The sequence below is a fragment of the Aphelocoma coerulescens genome, chromosome 3 (assembly GCF_041296385.1).
Source record: "Aphelocoma coerulescens isolate FSJ_1873_10779 chromosome 3, UR_Acoe_1.0, whole genome shotgun sequence".
In the NCBI taxonomy this organism is placed as follows: domain Eukaryota; kingdom Metazoa; phylum Chordata; class Aves; order Passeriformes; family Corvidae; genus Aphelocoma; species Aphelocoma coerulescens.
Genome location: NC_091016.1, coordinates 71,232,415 through 71,240,352, shown reverse-complemented (window position 1 = coordinate 71,240,352; position 7,938 = coordinate 71,232,415). Strand labels below are relative to the sequence as shown.

General features: G+C 40.7%; 1 long non-coding RNA gene across 1 annotated transcript; it reads right to left on the bottom strand.

Moving 5' to 3' along the window:
- Positions 1-1,067: 1,067 nt before the first annotated feature.
- LOC138108323 (uncharacterized) lies at positions 1,068-6,547 on the bottom strand. The gene is made up of 3 exons (XR_011149926.1): positions 6,377-6,547; positions 3,387-3,614; positions 1,068-1,341 (listed from the first exon to the last, which is right to left on the bottom strand). It is a non-coding gene; the product is annotated as an uncharacterized lncRNA (long non-coding RNA).
- Between the last annotated feature and the right edge of the window lie 1,391 nt (positions 6,548-7,938).

Below are 7,938 nucleotides of genomic sequence, written 5' to 3'. Positions count from 1 at the left end.
AGCAGCTGCTTCCACCACCCTGAACTGCACTACCTCAGCCCAGCCTTGGCTCTCCCCTTAGTGACCCACCTCCTCATTATGTCTGAGTGATTCAACCAGAGAAGGTGACCAAAAAAACCAGTTTTCTAACATTTTTGTGCAGAACACATGGATCTGCCATTTTAAGCTGCAATGCTGGGGCTAGTTCCCAGTTCCTTTGTGTCCTCAGCTGTATTCAGTTGATGACCTGAGACTTCCATCAACTCACAGCAGCTACAAAATGCATTTCAGGGTTATGGACACTGTGTATCTGTGGTGCTGCAGAACAGCAGACTGATGGATCTGACCAATGTGGTTGGTAATCAAAGACACGGGAACCTGTGTGGGAACAAACAGGACAGTGTAAAAAGAGTTGATTACGGGCAGGTTTTTCAGGAGAATTAAGAAAAAAATATCCTGCAGGGGCATAGACACAGGATATTTTGAAATTGCTCATCATGAAATTCAGTTATTGCTCTGTAGATCTATGCCAATGAATACTCTACTCTCTTCCATACAGTTACCAGGGAAATTAAATAGGAGGTTGTTGCTATTTCAAGACTCAGAATGAAAAATAAAAGTGCTGGTTTACTGCAGCACAAATTTATAGGGTCTCTCCAGGCCAGGCTTTTGAAACAGACTGAAAAGTGTGTGGGTTTGGTTTTGGTTTTTTTTTTTATTTTTCATGTCAAAAGTAGACTTAGGCTCTGATTTTCCAAGGAGGAAAAATTGTAGTGGAAATGTGTGCCCCCCTACCTTGTCTGCAGTATGTAGTAAAAGAAAAAAATGTGCAGATGCTACTGAGCTCTGCCTTAGTTAAAGACAGTTAAATGACAGGAGTACTTTTCTGCTGTTAAATTACTCGATGCCCCACTTGTAACACCTGGTAGTTACTCACAGCAGCTCACAGAGCTCAAAGATGTTCTGGGGCTGAAGAACCAGAGCTTCAAACAGGAATTTCTGTGACACGAACCAAGAGCATTCCCTCCCTTCTCTCCAGGAAGTCTGGTTTCTTTTTCATTGCAAACCTAAAAAAGCTTAAGTGTATATTGAGGCAGGGATCTGGCATTAAACAATGAGGATAAATGTGGAGAAGCAGAGCTATTTGCTGTACAGATTTATTGCTCCAAGTCCCTACAGGAAAAGCAGTGGCAAGCAAAACCCTTCCCTAAGTTATATTTTGATAACTTCATAAAATGAATGAATGGTATTATATCCTGAAATTCATTTGCAGTTTCTCTGAAACTTGCTCTCTGCTCTGTAATGGCACATTGAAAGCATTATCCTCTGCCACTGCTGTCCCAAGTCACAGGAATGAATGACCTGTGAGAAAAAAAAAAAATCTTCATTGCATTGACAGCACATCAAATGCCAGAAGTCCTCGGTGGGTTCTGTTTAAATGAATGTCGAGGGACAAGGGTAAGAAGAGCAGGTTGTTTATCAGGCACTGCTGGGGAGTGACTCTTCTCTGCAGGGACATGCTCCCTCAGCTGACTCCAGCGATCACTGGGGTAGCATGGAGTTAAATGGTGTCTCTGGCAGAGCACGAGTCCCTTGGAAACAGAATAGCCTCTCAGCAGAGCCAGACACTGTCCTCCAGGCCGTGCCCTGCAGGGCAGCTGGCACACGCCAGGCACCGCCGTACCTGGAGGTGCAGCACTGCTGTGCCCTGAGCTCACGTCAAAAGTGACACAAGCCATCTTCTAATTCTGCTTCATTCCTCTGCTGTCCTCCTCTCTCTCCCTGCCTGTAGCTACAAATGTAGCACAAGGACTTGCACCTGTCAGCTTTGAGAAACGTTTACCATAAACAACTCAAATTGTGATTCTTGCTAGAAATGCCACAAGGGGGAAGAATTGGGTTATTTACAGGGCAGCATTTACTTAAAACACTTGGTTTGTTCAGTCAAATTAAGACTGAGATTGCTCTTCAAATCCTTTGTTGGGAGAGTCAGGGAAAGAAAGAGAAGAAAGGATAGGGTGAAAGTAATTCCTAAAATCCGAGGAAAACTCAGTCAAGCAACTCTAGTTTTGTATCTAGATGGGGCATACTGAAGTTTTGCACTATATTGGTTAAAAAAAAAAAAAAAAAATCTGGCCCATGCCAAATCAATCACTTTCAAAAGGTCTCTTAAGCAAACTCTTTCTCTAAGCTTTCCGCTAATCTGTTCAGCAATAGGTTTAACAAACTGCCCAGCTCTACACCTGACAGTACTTCCTGTGACTTTAATAATAAATCACTGAAACCAACCACAGTAAGATTGTGCCATGGCAGCACAGCTAGTTGAAGTGCCTTCAGGTTCATTGGGTTTAATTCTTATTTAAAAAGTTTTTTCCCCCTCATCACTCTAATGGCATCTAAGCACCTTGGTGGAAAATGGAAATCCCAGTCACCCATAACAGGTTCACTTCAAGGCAGCAGCACTTGCTTTGACAGCAGAGCTGTGCCTTGTGCTAACACTGTGCTCCAGAGTACATCCATATCACAATGTGGTGCTGGGGTTTTACAGAAAAGAAGCAGAGGCCAAAACAACCTGCTTCACATTAGCACATCAGCTTTACACCCACAAAGCCTTAAGTGCGAGTAATGTATGTGTGGGTATGTGAGCACTGTTGTGCTTATGGGCTGCCAGAATGAAGACATGCTTCTGTGACAGTGTCATTTGGATGCTCTTGGATATCTGAGCAGTTCAGGGAGACAGCATAATGAAATACAGAGTGCAAATTGCTTTAAAATAACCTTGGATGTTCCCAAACTTCTGCCTGAGTGGTTTTAAAAAAAGGGAAGCACTGAACTAGCATTCCTAGGAAATGAATAAACTGTTGCAGCCCAATCAGGAAGGCAAACATAGCATTTTCTCTCCTCAGGAAGTAACGAAAGCTGACTTCAAACTGCAAAATATAACGAGGGGTGTTTGTCATAAGTTAAAAATCAATGAACTCCAGCTGTTCCTCTGGTCCTGGCAGCTTCATTTTTCAAGGAAGAAATATTTTTTCTTGCAGGAACATTCCAGAAAATAGACTTCATCCTCAGTGACAATTGTGGAAAGTCAAATTGGATGGAGCATAACTTTCCAAGCTAGTAGACAGGCTTTCTGATGAGCCCTTAAAATAAATTGCTAAATGAGAATTTAGCCTAATTTTTGCAATTAGAAAATTAGCAGATGAGACTTTCCTCTCCTTTTCAACAGAGGTTTAGCCTTTTTTTCAGAAGCTGTCTTCTGGTTTGCCAAAGAGCACTTTCTCTTACCAATGCATCATACTGAAATATGCAGAAGACAAATCAACCTCTGGCATGAACCAGACCAACCTTAGGGTGTCTATCAAGTAAAATTTTTACTTATCTAACCACGAAAGTATCTCACTAACCAGAACAGATGGAACATTACAGAATTTGGCTTCTCCATCTTCCAGTCTGGATCTGCTTCCTCTTTATCATTCAAGAAAGTCTTCTGGTTGAGTGTCTTGTCTCCACACAGGCATTAAAGATGCCTTGAGTCCCCTTTGAACAGGAGGAGTTGCCTTATCAGTAGAAGGCACATTAGGGATCTGGGTCTCCAGTTCTGCTGTTTATTCCATATGGACATTGCAATAAATCTGTGTGATGGTGAAGACAGAAAATTAAATACAAACTGTACACCCAAGCAATCAATCTGACAGAGTTCTATTTACTGTTGGAAAAATGTCCCACATACAGCCTGCTTGAGTGAAAAAAAAAAGATTTCATAGTTTCTGGAGTTCTTCATCCCTATTTATGTCAATGTCTCCCAAGAAAAAAAAAATAAAATTCTGGTGGGATTTTTAGGATGAAGTTGGAGCCAGACAGCCATCAGAAACAATCATGTCACTCCTGAAAGCAAGCACAGCAAGAAGTGTGAGGCAGAATGGCTTCTGTACCTAGCTCTAATAAGGCCAGCACAAGGGCAAATTTAGCAAATAAACACAGTGGTAGAAACTCACCTGTACTACAGCAAATAAAAAATCAATTTGCAGAGCAGTTTGGTCACTAGCAGCTATTCACACATTGTGAGTAAATAATTGTGTCAACAAGAAAGATGGCAAGGGAAGTTACAGTTAAATCTCATTTTCACATTCTTCTTTTAAGAAATACAAAACCAGAATAATTTCTTAAGGAATATTCCTGAAATATTCCTGAGATTTCCCTCTATCTAGCATTTATTCAAAGAACCCACAACTGCAAATTTGAGCCATGACTTCCCAGCAGTGCAAGTCTTGTAACAAATTAGAATGCAATGTTTCACAAGTCTTATCTTCTAATGGCGGTGCAACCAAAGGATTACATGTTTTCACCTACAGTGCTGAATTTAGGTACTGCATTATCTGTATTAAAGGGTAAGTGTAACTTAAGTGCATTGATGTGCACAGCAAAGCTACTAAAAATGGGAGAGGGTTTTTTCCCCACTGTTTCCTTAGGCTGCAGCTTTCTTGTAAAGCTAATCCTTGTCACAAGTTGCAGTAATAAGCATCATTTGCCCACAAATACGTTTTTCTGATCTCATGGATTTGGATTTAGTAATCCTGCTTTGGAATATGTTACTATAACTGAATTCAATTTAGGAAACTAATTAAAAGGACTATTTTTATACTGCAACCAGTGCTCTGTAAACAAAGCACAACAATTTTGCAATCAACATATTTTTTTTATTTTCTGGATCATTTTCTGCATAATGTATTTTTCTTAAAAAGGTTCAAGTAGGATTTTAAAACATCCAAATATGCATTACAGCCTGGATCTTGATGGCTTTCCTCCAGGAGTCATAGAAAAAAATAAGCCACAAAACACCAATGGCCTTCTGTTAGTATCTCTGATAAGTCCTGATATACTTGAGAAAATCCCGAGCCCGGAAGTATTTAAACAGAACACAGAAGAAGATGCAAATAACCATAGGCCATCTACCCTGATACCATATTCAATGTGGTATGTGTGGCTGGTGTCAAGATCATGTGGTGCCAAGTCATGAAAAATATTTACTGTAAGACAGCCCTGATTTCACCCACTGAAGTGTTTAGTTACTAAAAGTAGCTTGCATGTACAAAATCTTAGAACCATGGATTCATTAGGTCAGAAACAGCCTTTAAGTTTATCAAGTCCAGCTGTTAAGCCAGCACTGCCTAATCCACCACAAAACTATGTCCCTAAGTGTCACATAGAATGATGGAATGGTTTGGGTTGGAAGGGACCTTAAAGATCATCTAGTTCCAATCCCCCTGCTACGAGCAGGGATGCCACCCACTAGACAAGGTTGCTCCGAGCCCCATCCAACCTGGCATTGAACACCTCCAAGGATCAGGCATCCACAACTTCTCTGGGCAACCAGTGCTAGTGCCTCACTACCCTTCAAGTAAAGAATTTCTTCCTAATATCTAATCTAACTCTAGTCTCAGTTTGAAGCCATCCCTTCTTGTCCTATCACCAGGGGATAGTCCTTGTAAATAGTCTCTCTCCACCTCTCTTGTAGGCCCCCTTTAGGTACTGAAAGGCTGCTATAAGGTCTCCCCAGAGCCTTCTCTTCTCCAAGCTGAATAACCCAAACTGCTCCAGCCCTCTGGTTATCTTTGTGGCCCTCTTCTGGGCTTGTTCCAACAGGTCTTCCTCCTTCTTATGTTGGAGGCCCCAGAACTGCATGCAGTACTCCAGGTGGAGTCTCACAAGGGTTGAGCAGAGGGAGAGAATCACCTCCCTTGACCTGCTGGCCACACTGCTTTTGAGGAGATAAGATGAAAGAAATACAGAAGATCAGGCTTGCAGCAACTCATGCCTTCTGACCTACAAATCAATCTGATTATGCAGAAGCATCTTATTGTTTAAAATACCCCTGTGTTCACACATCTCACAACTTTGACATAATACCTTACTTATACATTCTACCTACTTGCACATTTCACTTGCTTATCTTATACTACTTATACATATACGTAACACTCTACTTATACATTTTCTTACTTACACTTTTTACAACTTCTACATAACACAGTACTTATGCATTTTACTTACGTGTACATACTACTCTACCAATACATTTTACACCTTATCCATAATACAGTACATATACATTTTGCAACTGCTGTGCAGGACATCACACATTGCTTGATTGGTCTCTCTATTTTGCCCATGAGCTCCACACACGCTTTTCTGATAATATGGTTGGTTTTAATCTAGTGCAGCACAGTCCTTTTTCATCTATTCCTTGCTGTCTTGGTATTTAGGTTTTCAGCTTCTTCTTTCCCAATTTAGCACAGTTTACCTTTCAGTCCTTGATGAACTCCTAAGGGCTCTAACAGGTGGGGCTCCTGACCCAGGCAAGCAGCATCGAGATGATGACAGCAACAAAACTCACCCAGTGATCAGCAGCCAAGTTAGTCCAGGAAATCCAAACAGCAAGACAGCAAAGGACAGAAAGCAGATATAAGCCTGTCCCACCTCTTCTCCCCTCAAACCTTCAGCCTGGAGCTTAGAAACCCTCTTGGGGCTGCTGTGCTGCAGCTGAAGGTGGAAAAGCCAGGTGAAGCCGGTGAGGGCAATTTCAGCCTGGTCCCACTCTGAGGGCTCTGGTAAAAATAACTAAAAATGGTTTGGCTGGGGTACACTATCAAGGTTCAAATACTTTACAACACAGGCTGAGACTGGTGACCATAATGATCTTGACCTCTTGGTAAACTGGAACTATTCACTGAAAATAGCTTCAACACAAACCTGCAAAGTTCCTCATTAAGGAGGAAGTACAAGCTAGGTACTATGCTAGGTAACAAACAAACAAAAAAGCTAGCAAACAAAATTACCTGAGGAGTTCAATTATGACAAAAACGTTGGCATGGTTTCATGGTGACACTTCATGAGAAAATACATAAGGTTTGAATTATCTCTAATTATGTAGATATAGTGCTACAGTAACAGTGGCTGGAAAATGAAGCCAAACTAATTAATGTGAGAAATCAGATATATTCCCATAACCTGCCTTCAAGTATGTGCATGTGTATGTGTATGTGCGTACACTTATATAAACCCAACAATCAAGAACACACTGAATGACAAGACAAATTCGCCATCTATGTGTTCTTTACTTTCTTCCATAAGCCTGATGTAAACACATTATTTTTGCATCAGAAGTGAATTATTGCACTCAGGACAGGAATAGTGGATGAGGCATAATGGCCTACTGTTTTACAGGAAGGCAGATTTGAAAATCTAATTGTTCCTTTGAATCACCGAAGTAACAAATAAGCCTTGTAAGCAGGAGTATCAGTAACCATTATTCAAAAAGCCCATCCCAATCTAAATATTCAGTCAGCATAAATGCCTGTGTTTTCCAACAATGCCCCAAAATTATTCTCTGGAAACACCATGATATTGGAAATTGTGGTCACATGTTTAGAGACCCTCAGTTCCTCTGTGCCCAGTGAGAGACTAGCTCATGGATCTACCACTCTTTTTTGTTGGTGTGTCTTTTTCCCTGTGGCTGATGAAATAGCTTAGATAGGCACTGTGGACTGAGTGAGTCAGGGACTTCTGCATGGCAGAAGGCTGCACAACAGTTAATTTTTTATAGATTTTATTTGCACATATTGATTCAATAAAAAAATGTTACATGTGAAAATCACAAATGCAATTTGTTGAATCTAAACAGGTTTTCCATTTAAATGGCCAAGGAGCAGAGACATGTGGAGAAAGGCAAAAGATGAAAAAATAAGGGAGATAACCTATAAACTGCATTATCCTCAGTGTGTTACTAAACAATCTTGTCAGGGTTCTTTCTCCCTATTACCTTAATATCTTGCAATACCAATAGTAATCCTTAAGAATATAAATCTTTGTTATATATACTAAAGGACTGACAGAGATGATGGACCTAAAAAGGCTGAAATGTAAGTACTAGGAAATCGCAGGTGCAGAAAGAGACCA